The sequence below is a fragment of the Electrona antarctica genome (assembly GCF_951216825.1).
Source record: "Electrona antarctica genome assembly, chromosome: 2".
NCBI lineage: Eukaryota > Metazoa > Chordata > Actinopteri > Myctophiformes > Myctophidae > Electrona > Electrona antarctica.
Window position 1 is genome coordinate 1,613,163 of NC_136807.1, and position 12,484 is coordinate 1,625,646.

The 12,484-nt window shown below is 39.0% G+C and overlaps 1 long non-coding RNA gene across 1 annotated transcript; it reads left to right on the forward strand.

The window, feature by feature from the left end:
* Positions 1-8,765: 8,765 nt before the first annotated feature.
* Positions 8,766-12,262, forward strand: LOC306936174. The gene is made up of 4 exons (XR_013791475.1): positions 8,766-8,835; positions 8,913-8,996; positions 10,837-10,945; positions 11,260-12,262. It is a non-coding gene; the product is annotated as an uncharacterized lncRNA (long non-coding RNA).
* Positions 12,263-12,484: the final 222 nt, after the last annotated feature.

A 12,484-nucleotide genomic window follows, 5' to 3' on the forward strand; every position in this document is an offset into this window, starting at 1 on the left:
GGATGTGATCAGTGTGGACAACACTTCTCTGAAATGTCCAGCCTTAAAAAACACCAGATAATTCATACTGGAGAGAAACCCTATGGATGTGATCAGTGTGGACAACACTTCTCTCGAATGTCCAGCCTTAAAAGACACCATAGAATCCACACTGGAGAGAAACCCTATGGATGTGATCAGTGTGGACAACACTTCTCTCAAATGTCCAGCCTTAAAACACACCAGAGAATTCACACTGGAGAGAAACCCTATGGATGTTATCAGTGTGGACAACACTTCTCTGAAATGTCCAGCCTTAAAAAACACCAGAGAATTCATACTGGAGAGAAACCCTATGGATGTGATCAGTGTGGACAACACTTCTCTGAAATGTCCAGCCTTAAAAAACACCATAGAATTCATACTGGAGAGAAACCCTATGGATGTGATCAGTGTGGACAACACTTCTCTCAATTGGCCCACCTTAAAACACACCAGAGAATTCACACTGGAGAGAAACCCTATGGATGTGATCAGTGTGGACAACACTTCTCTGAAATGTCCAGCCTTAAAAAACACCAGAGAATTCATACTGGAGAGAAACCCTATGGATGTGATCATTGTGGACAACACTTCTCCCAATTGTCCAACCTTAAAACACACCAGAGAATTCACACTGGAGAGAAACCCTAGTGTTTACATTATGACAATAGCTTAGCACATCCACGTAAAAATGATTTATGATGATCCTTTTTTCCTTTTTGTTACATTTTGTATCACAATTAAATGTGTATACTGTTTAAATGACATATTCCTTTTTGTGGTATTTCTTATTCACTGGGTCTTTCCCAGATTAATTCTAATTCAGAGAAAGTATGGTCATTACTTTGAGTTGGAGTCTTGATATTCAATTTCATTCTCAATCTTATTCTTTGTTTTACTGTCATTTGACCTGATTTAGATTCACTTTGTTTCAGAGGTTGTTCACACTTGTTCTCACACGCAAATTGTATTTTTTAGACCACACTTGGTAGGTATTAATAAACTTCAGACCACTGCATTACATCTGACCCTACATGTTTTATTACTGTGATACTGTTGTTATACTCTATTGCTTTTGTGGAACATGTCACACCAACATTATGCTGCAGATAGAAATAAACAAGCCACAATATTCAATTTAATTCTCAATCGTATGCCTTGTTTCACTGTAATCTGACCTGCATATTTGCTGTATATTAGATAGATTATAATTTAGTAGGCTATATTTATGTATTTTAGCTTTGTGAATAAATAGTTTGGTAAATGCTCTGTGCAGATACAAATAACTGATCTACAATTTCTGGGTTTGCGTTTATTTGTCAAAGAAAAGCACATTGCAACTTGTGTCTATGAACAGATCTCTGATGATGGCCCATCATCATCTAGGTGTCTTTGGTTATGAGCCTTTCACATTGAAATGGAGCCTGACTGCAGTTAACTGGAGGAGTTAACTGTTTCATAGGTTGTTCACACTTGTTCACACAAACAAATTGTATTTTTAGACCACACTTGGTAGGTGTTCGGATTTCGGGAGATTAGCCGAGTATCCGACAGACTCTAGCAGCAGACGGGATTTACTAAAGAATTAACACGCATAGGCTAAACTAAATGTTCCAATAATCGCTTCTCTTACAAACTCAACATGCTTTTATAAGGTTTATTAGCTCATTACAACATAAACACAAACAACATACACACTGGTTTGTTTCTCCCTCCCCCTGACACAGGTGGATACAGTACTCCGGATCTTCGCCTAATAGCCTGTCCCTCCTATCTGTCTTTGGGGAGTTTAGCCCCTGTTGATCTTGTTACTATTTAGCTCAACACTACCAACTTAAGTTCACCCATGGTAGTCTACAACCTACGTTCACCTGGTTATACCTATGTTCTAGCTATGTTATAGCTATGATCACCTGGTGTAGCTATGGTTTTAAATCTGGGAGACAAACAAGAGGCACAGATACATACATTGTTATAATCTAACATCACACAACACAACACATGATATCAATTAAACACATTTCTATATGCTCACCACTGGCCTCCCGCCTTCCTGCTCTCACGATGGTCTCCCTTTAATCTACCTCCCTGCTAGCTTACACACATGATACAGCTGCAGGCCCTGGATGGGCCACTCCTCCCCGGCCAATCAAAAGCCCAATGGCCCCTTCTCTGCCTGAGATAGGCTGTTCTAAGCCCTTGCCTGTCAGCTAACTTGCACCACACTCCTTGTGCTGCAAGCCTGGCACTCTCTATGACCAGCTTAACCGGTAGACTCTTAGATATTATTATAAAGGTGTTTGGTAACCCAATATCTAAATATGGACTCTAGAACACATATTGATACACATATGACAGGATTAAAGTGGTACTTGGTCACACATTGCCCCCCCTGCCATTATATGTGTGTGCCTTGTGAGTCAGCCCCCCTTCCTCTGTAGGTGTCGTAAAACACCCTCTCTAGCAGGAAGGTAGCTGCAAGCACCCCCTGCATGCAGCCTGTTTATTGCCCCATGGAATGTGATACTATGACAGTTCCTTCTTTCTCTCCGATGAGAGCACATGTCTAGATCACATATTGCCCTCAATGTCATCATATCTCGTCCATCCCTAATTGGACAATACAGTAGGTATTAATACACTTTGGACCACTAGAGAATATAACATTTGTGCAAGAAAATCATGTGCAAATTCAGTTTCTACAGGAATGAAATGTCCAACCTTAAAAAAAACACCAGAGAATTCACACTGGGGCAAAGCCCTATGGGTGTGATCAGTGTGGACGACACTTCTCTGAAATGTACAAACTTAAAACACACAAGAATTCACGCTGGAGAAAAACCTTATGGATGTGATCATTGTGGACGACACTTCTCTCAATTGTCCAGCCTTAAAAGCCACTGGATAATTCACACTGGAGAGAAACCCTATGGATGTGATCAGTGTGGACAACACTTCTCTCAAATTGCTGGCCTTAAAACACACAAGATAATTCACACTGGAGAGAAACCCTAGCTATGGATGTGATCAGTGTGGACAATACTTCTCTGAAATGTACAATCTTAAAAGACACCATAGAATCCACACTGGAGAGAAACCATATGGATGTGATCAGTGTGGACAACACTTCTCTCAATTGGCCCACCTTAAAACACACCAGATAATTCACACTGGAGAGAAACCCTAGTGTTTACATTATGACAAGAGCTTAGCACATCCACTTAAAGTGTTGTATGATGATATTTTTTCATTTTTTTAATTACAAGTAAACTTGTATATGCTACTGTTTAAATTACCTGTTCTTTTTTGGGGTCTTTCAGGTTAAAACCGAAAAGTATAGTGGTGAGTGCATGGTGACTTTGTGTTGGAGTCTGTTAGAGCCTCTTTTTTTCACCCATTGCATCAATCCATCTACATTATTTAATGATTTATTTTGGCTTCATTACATCTGACGCTACATGTTTAGTTATTATGATACTGCTGTTATACTGTATACTGAACATGTCACCGCAACATTATGCTGCAGATAGAAATAAAAGTTTCAATATTCAACTTCATTCTCAATCGTATCCTTTGTTTTACTGTCATTTGACCGGCAGAGTTTCTGTAAATTAGATTTAGATTAACTTTGTTCACACTTGTTCAGACAGACATTTTATTTTTAGGCCACACTTGGTAGAAGCAATACTGTTCAAATTCAGTTTCTACGAGAACATGGGTCATTTAATAATGGGCTCCATGTTCTTGATGAGATAGAGGAGAGGAAGGATGTGGTTGCGGAGTCGGGTGAGAGAGAGGGACGGACTCCAGGGAGGGTAGAGAGGAGAGAATAGAGGATGAGAGGGAGTTGGGGTGTGTGTGAATTTGTGTGAAACAGAGAAGAGGGCGGGGGTAGCAGTGATGATGGCCCATCATCATCTAGATGTCTTTGGTTGTGAGCCTTTCACATTGAAATGGAACCTGACTGCAGTTAACTGGAGGAGAGCTGTGAGGAGGGTTTTCACCACTACAAGACAAAGGGGAGGTGTTACTACTTTCAGGCTGCACTCTTCTTTAAAGTGACCTTTTGAGAATACATTGGAGTAGGATCCTAACTAAGAGATAATACACCTTATAATCTTGTGAATTTGTTGACTATTTATTTTCACAAAGTAATTATTTTAATTAATAACAAGACTGTTTAAATGTCATTCCACCTACTCTGTTGTTTGTTCAGTGGTGGAAGAACAAGTAGTAATTCAAGCAATACATTCAATTTGATTAATTATACTGCTATACATACTATAATACTAGCAGTAAACAAAAACACAAATCACAGTTTCTCAGTCCTTGGTCTAAACTTAAATGTTTACCATACTTTTTATTGTGTGACCACTTTGGAGTGAGCATATCTGTATATCTGGTGGGAGGAGGGAGGGTGGAGGACAGCATGTTAGACTGTGATTGGTGGAGAGATGGTTCTATTGTTCTCTTAGTCTATCATTCAAAGCAGTTAGTGGCTCTCTGGTATAAGAAGACTTGGTCTGTGTCATTTCTCCACAACTCCTCCAGGATCATTTCGGATCACATCTGACTGTGGACTGCAGACTTCAGGTGAAGATTGACTCTCTTGAACCCACCAGGGACATTTCTGCTGAACAGGAGGAATCCAAAGACCTTGATATGTTACTTAACCTCCCCTTTCACTCCCACTGTTCTGTTTTTATTCCGTCAATATTCTCAATAATTGTATTGTTAGCTTAGTCATTTTATTATGAGCTCATATAGCTTTGCTGTGGAACATTTGTGTTTTGCATAACAGCAACAACCAAATATTTGTAGTATTATTTAAGGATTAAGTAATCACTATATGTTAGTCATGCTAAGGTTTTTAACACAATTGTTGGTTAGCTACATGACAGGGATTTGTTGCACAACAATTACTTTTAAGTCTACCTATCAACAATCTTTATTTTGTATTTGTTTCCAATCCAGTGTCCCATCAACAGTCTGATGACTGCCCTGACCTACCAGAGGTGAATGAACAAAGAAGCTTGACAACGAAAAAACACCATTGCTGTGATCAGTGTGGAAAACACTTCCCTAAAATGTCCAAACTTGAACGCCACCAGATAATTCATACTGGAGAGAAACCCTATGGATGTGATCAATGTGGACAACACTTCTCTGAAATGTCCAAACTTAAAATACACCATAGAATTCACACTGGAGAGAAACCCTATGGATGTGATCAGTGTGGACAACACTTCTCTGAAATGTCCAGCCTTAAAAAACACCAGAGAATTCATACTGGAGAGAAACCATATGGATGTGATCAGTGTGGACAACACTTCTCTCTAATGTCCAGCCTTAAAAGAGACCATAGAATCCACACTGGAGAGAAACCCTATGGATGTGATCAGTGTGGACAACACTTCTCTCAAATGTCCAGCCTTAAAACACACCAGAGAATTCACACTGGAGAGAAACCCTATGGATGTGATCAGTGTGGACAACACTTCTCTCAATTGGCCCACCTTAAAACACACCAGAGAATTCACACTGGAGAGAACCCCTATGGATGTGATCAGTGTGGACAACACTTCTCTGAAATTGCTGGCCTTAAAAGACACCAGAAATTTCACACTGGAGAGAAACCCTATGGATGTGATCAGTGTGGACAACACTTCTCTCAAATGTCCGGCCTTAAAAAACACCAGAGAATTCATACTGGAGAGAAACCCTATGGATGTGATCAGTGTGGACAACACTTCTCTCAATTGGCCCACCTTAAAACACACCAGAGAATTCACACTGGAGAGAAACCCTATGGATGTGATCAGTGTGGACAACACTTCTCTGAAATGTCCAGCCTTAAAAAACACCAGAGAATTCATACTGGAGAGAAACCCTATGGATGTGATCATTGTGGACAACACTTCTCCCAATTGTCCAACCTTAAAACACACCAGAGAATTCACACTGGAGAGAAACCCTAGTGTTTACATTATGACAATAGCTTAGCACATCCACGTAAAAATGATTCATGATGATCCTTTTTTCCTTTTTGTTACATTTTGTATCACAATTAAATGTGTATACTGTTTAAATGACATATTCCTTTTTGTGGTATTTCTTATTCACTGGGTCTTTCCCAGATTAATTCTAATTCAGAGAAAGTATGGTCATTACTTTGAGTTGGAGTCTTGATATTCAATTTCATTCTCAATCTTATTCTTTGTTTTACTGTAAGTCATTTGACCTGATTTAGATTCACTTTGTTTCAGAGGTTGTTCACACTTGTTCTCACATGCAAATTGTATTTTTTAGACCACACTTGGTAGGTATTAACAAACTTCAGACCACTACATTACATCTGACCCTACATGTTTTATTACTGTGATACTGTTGTTATACTCTATTGCTTTTGTGGAACATGTCACACCAACATTATGCTGCAGATAGAAATAAACAAGCCACAATATTCAATTTAATTCTCAATCGTATGCCTTGTTTCACTGTAATCTGACCTGCATATTTGCTGTATATTAGATAGATTTAGTAGGCTATATTTATGTATTTTAGCTTTGTGAATAAATAGTTTGGTAAATGCTCTGTGCAGATACAAATAACTGATCTACAATTTCTGGGTTTGCGTTTATTTGTCAAAGAAAAGCACATTGCAACTTGTGTCTATGAACAGATCTCTGATGATGGCCCATCATCATCTAGGTGTCTTTGGTTATGAGCCTTTCACATTGAAATGGAGCCTGACTGCAGTTAACTGGAGGAGTTAACTGTTTCATAGGTTGTTCACACAAACAAATTGTATTTTTAGACCACACTTGGTAGGTATTAATAAACTTTGGACCACTAGAGAATATAACATGTGTGCAAGAAATCATGTGCAAATTCAGTTTCTACAGGAACATAGATCCCATTATTAAATGGGATCTATGAATGAAATGTCCAACCTTAAAAAAAAACACCAGAGAATTCACACTGGGGCAAAGCCCTATGGGTGTGATCAGTGTGGACGACACTTCTCTGAAATGTACAAACTTAAAACCCACCAGATAATTCACTCTGGAGAGAAACCCTATGGATGTGATCAGTGTGGACAACACTTCTCTCGAATGGCCCACCTTAAAACACACAAGAATTCACACTGGAGAAAAACCTTATGGATGTGATCATTGTGGACGACACTTCTCTCAATTGTCCAGCCTTAAAAGCCACTGGATAATTCACACTGGAGAGAAACCCTAGTGTTTACATTATGACAAGAGTTTAGCACATCCATGTAGAAGTGTTTTATGTATATCCTACTGTTTAAAGGACCTGTCCTTTTTGTGGTATTTCTTGTTCACTGGGTCAGATAGAAATAAAAGTCTTGATATTCAATTTCATTCTCAATCTTATTCTTTGTTTTACTGTCATTTGACCTGATTTAGATTCACTTTGTTTCAGAGGTTGTTCACACTTGTTCTCACATGCAAATTGTATTTTTTAGACCACACTTGGTAGGTATTAATAAACTTCAGACCACTACATTACATCTGACCCTACATGTTTTATTACTGTGATACTGTTGTTATACTCTATTGCTTTTGTGGAACATGTCACACCAACATTATGCTGCAGATAGAAATAAACAAGCCACAATATTACATTTAATTCTCAATCTAGGTGTCTTTGGCTATGAGCCTTTCACATTGAAATGGAGCCTGACTGCAGTTAACTGGAGGAGAGCTGTGAGGAGGGTTTTCACCACTCCAAGACAAAGGGGAGGTGTTACTACTTTCAGGCTGCATTCTTCTTTAAAGTGACATTTTGAGAATACATTGGAGTAGGATCCTAACTAAGTTACTGCACAGTATCATGCGAGATAATACACCTTATAATATTGTGAATTTGTTGGCTATTTATTTTCACAAAGTCATTATTTTTAATTAGTAACAAGGCTGTTTAAACAACAAGTAAACGGTGTGACTCCACAAAAACACCCAAGTTACACAAGTAATTCAAGCAATACATTCAATTTGATTAAAAAGCTGATGAGACTTACATTGTGATTTTGTCTTTATTTTAATACATATATTGTATCTATGGTTTGTAGGCTAGGAGTCCAGTTTGTTCATGACAATTCCAGTCAGTAACATCATAATAACCCTTGTAATGTTAGAGGTACATTATGTGCATTGTTCCTATTGCTGCTTTATTGTATGTGTATGTTTAATAAAGGATCCCCATTAGACACTTAAAGTGTTGTATGATGATCTTTTTTCATTTTTTTAATTACAAGTAAACTTGTATATCCTACTGTTTAAATTACCTGTTCTTTTTTGGGGTCTTTCAGGTTAAAACCGAAAAGTATAGTGGTGAGCGCATGGTGACTTTGTGTTGGAGTCTGTTAGAGCCTCTTTTTTTCACCCATTGCATCAATCCATCTACATTATTTAATGATTTATTTCTGCTTCATTACATCTGACGCTACATGTTTCATTATTATGATACTGCTGTTATACTGTATACTGAACATGTCACACCAACATTATGCTGCAGATAGAAATAAAAGTTTCAATATTCAACTTCATTCTCAATCGTATCCTTTGTTTTACTGTCATTTGACCGGCAGAGTTTCTGTATGTGACGGGTGGGACATTAGGACCTGGGAGCCGCCGGCCCAGAGCAGAGCAGAGCGGTAGCTTGACAGAGCCTCTGTTAAAACTCCCGTGAGATCAATGAAGCTCACGTTTGTTCTCGTTCTGTCGTGTGCATGTAGCGTCAGTGCCCAGCAGCACCCGTCGTGTCCGTGTCAATCAATTTACCAAGGTATGTTACAACAAAGGTTTACATATTGTGGTCTGTTGCATTTAGTGTTACGATACTTATTGTTGTTGTGCTTCTAGAAACTGTTGGTGCTGTTGTGCGGCTAGGCTGTGCAGAGCAGACTCCACTTGGACCCAGTGTCCACACACATTAACAGAACACAGGTATGAGTCTCACACTCAAATGTGGATTATGGTGGCATGCCAAAGGTAGCCCTTTGGCATGCAACCACCCTATGTCATGCTTTTTGATTCACATATGTATTGTGATGGGGGAATTAATATTGTTTCTGTATTTCATGGTAGAACAATGTCAGACCGGATCCAGACCTGGCTAGCCTGAATCCTGCCTACTGGGTATAAGTGCCTTGGGCCTAGGAGGTAGGAAGTTAGGCTTGCCAGTATATGGTTATATTATAATTGGTTCTTATGATGGGTGCTCAGTGTCTAATTGCTCTGTTGTATATTGCAGGCTGAACTGGTGACACAGAGTGGTCAGCAGACAGCCATTGCTCTTTTCCTCAGTTTTATTTTGTTTTTAATTGTTTCCATGCTCTACAGTGCCTCCAGTATTTTATAACATTATTGAAAGAAACCCCCTTTTACTGTATCTTTTACTGAATGACCGTTGTTACCCCCCTTCCCCACTTCTAGTGTGATTTTACCTTTTGACTAACAGTCAGCAAGTGTTTTGTGTGCGCAACATAAGTCGCAGTACCATGATAGTTGCAGTGATTTATATCTTATTCTCATAACAGTTTGCAGTGATTTATATCTTATCTTAACAGTTTGCAGTGTTATATTATGAGAAGTGCTATATTGTCCCTCCGGTCAAGTAATTGAAATACAACACTTATGAAGGTTTTGCTATCTGTATTATGTGAAATTGTGAATAAAAGTTGATCTAGTGATTGTACACAGAAAAGCCTCTGTCGTCTAAAGTACCTTGCATGGGGATTTTGGTTACAAGAGTAAATACTGAATACGGGTCTCTCACCCATTGAGAGTGGCATAGTCCTAGTCTATGAACTTTGGTTCTTATTCCAAAAGTATCATCAGTGTCCATCTGGTCACATGTAAATTAGATTTAGATTAACTTTGTTCACACTTGTTCAGACACACATTTTATTTTTAGGCCACACTTGGTAGAAGCAATACTGTTCAAATTCAGTTTCTACGAGAACATGGGTCCCATTTAATAATGGGCTCCATGTTCTTGATGAGATAGAGGAGAGGAAGGATGTGGTTGCGGAGTCGGGTGAGAGAGAGGGACGGACTCCAGGGAGGGTAGAGAGGAGAGAATAGAGGATGAGAGGGAGTAGGGGTGTGTGTGAATTTGTGTGAAACAGAGAAGAGGGCGGGGGTAGCAGTGATGATGGCCCATCATCATCTAGATGTCTTTGGTTGTGAGCCTTTCACATTGAAATGGAGCCTGACTGCAGTTAACTGGAGGAGAGCTGTGAGGAGGGTTTTCACCACTACAAGACTACTTTCAGGCTGCACTCTTCTTTAAAGTGACCTTTTGAGAATACATTGGAGTAGGATCCTAACTAAGAGATAATACACCTTATAATCTTGTGAATTTGTTGACTATTTATTTTCACAAAGTAATTATTTGAATTAGTAACAAGACTGTTTAAATGTCATTCCACCTACTCTGTTGTTTGTTCAGTGGTGGAAGAACAAGTAGTAATTCAAGCAATACATTCAATTTGATTAATTATACTGCTATACATACTATAATACTAGCAGTAAACAAATACACAAATCACAGTTTCTCAGTCCTTGGTCTAATCTTAAATGTTTACCATACTTTTTATTGTGTGACCACTTTGGAGTGAGCATATCTGTATATCTGGTGGGAGGAGGGAGGGTGGAGGACAGCATGTTAGACTGTGATTGGTGGAGAGATGGTTCTATTGTTCTAAGTCTATCATTCAAAGCAGTTAGTGGCTCTTTGGTATAAGAAGACTTGGTCTGTGTCATTTCTCCACAACTCCTCCAGGATCATTTCGGATCACATCTGACTGTGGACTGCAGACTTCAGGTGAAGATGGACTCTCTTGAACCCACCAGGGACATTTCTGCTGAACAGGAGGAACCCAAAGACCTTGGTATGTTACTTAACCTCCCTTTTCACTCCCACTGTTCTGTTTTTATTCCCTCAATATTCTCAATAATTGTATTGTTAGCTTAGTCATTTTATTATGAGCTTATATAGCTTTGCTGTGGAACATTTGTGTTTTGCATCACAGCAACAACCAAATATTTGTAGTATTATTTAAGGATTAAGTAATCACTATATGTTAGTCATGCTAAGGTTTTTAACACAATTGTTGGTTAGCTACATGACAGGGATTTGTTGCACAACAATTACTTTTAAGTCTACCTATCAACAATCTTTATTTTGTATTTGTTTCCAATCCAGTGTCCCATCAACAGTCTGATGACTGCCCTGACCTACCAGAGGTGAATGAACAAAGAAGCTTGACAACGAAAAAACACCATTGCTGTGATCAGTGTGGAAAACACCTCCCTAAAATGTCCAAACTTGAACGCCACCAGATAATTCATACTGGAGAGAAACCCTATGGATGTGATCAATGTGGACAACACTTCTCTGAAATGTCCAAACTTAAAATACACCATAGAATTCACACTGGAGAGAAACCCTATGGATGTGATCAGTGTGGACAACACTTCTCTGAAATGTCCAGCCTTAAAAAAACCAGAGAATTCATACTGGAGAGAAACCATATGGATGTGATCAGTGTGGACAACACTTCTCTCTAATGTCCAGCCTTAAAAGACACCATAGAATCCACACTGGAGAGAAACCCTATGGATGTGATCAGTGTGGACAACACTTCTCTCAAATGTCTAGCCTTAAAACACACCAGAGAATTCACACTGGAGAGAAACCCTATGGATGTGATCAATGTGGACAACACTTCTCTGAAATGTCCAGCCTTAAAAAACACCAGAAAATTCACACTGGAGAGGAACCCTATGGATGTGATCAGTGTGGACAACACTTCTCTCAATTGTCCAACCTTAAAAGACACCATAGAATCCAAACTGGAGAGAAACCCTATGGATGTGATCAGTGTGGACAACACTTCTCTACAATGTTCAGCCTTAAAATACACCATAGAATCCACACTGGAGAGAAACCCTATGGATGTGATCAGTGTGGACAACACTTCTCTACAGTGTCCAGCCTTAAAACCCACCAGAGAATTCACACTGGAGAGAAACCCTAGGGTTTATATTATGACAAGAGCTTAGCAAATCCACATAACAATGTTGTACGATGTTCTTTTTTTTTTAACATTTTTAATTACAAGTAAGCTGGTATACTGTATTCTTATTCACACCAAACAGTTTTCGACCGTGACACTGTGCTGTTTGTTGCTGGCGGCGTTCATGTCCTTTATACATCAAGTGAGTTGGCTTTATGTGAATAAATGGATTGACATATCGAAAATGACACAACTCTCTGGACATTTAATTTTATGTGCACGCGTCAAACTTAAGCCAATACTATTGCCCCTCGCTGTAGGACCTAATGGTGAGGCTCTACAGTATTAATAAACTTTGGACCACTAGAGAACAAACGACACCAGGTTGTATCGTTCTGGAGGAACTTGGAG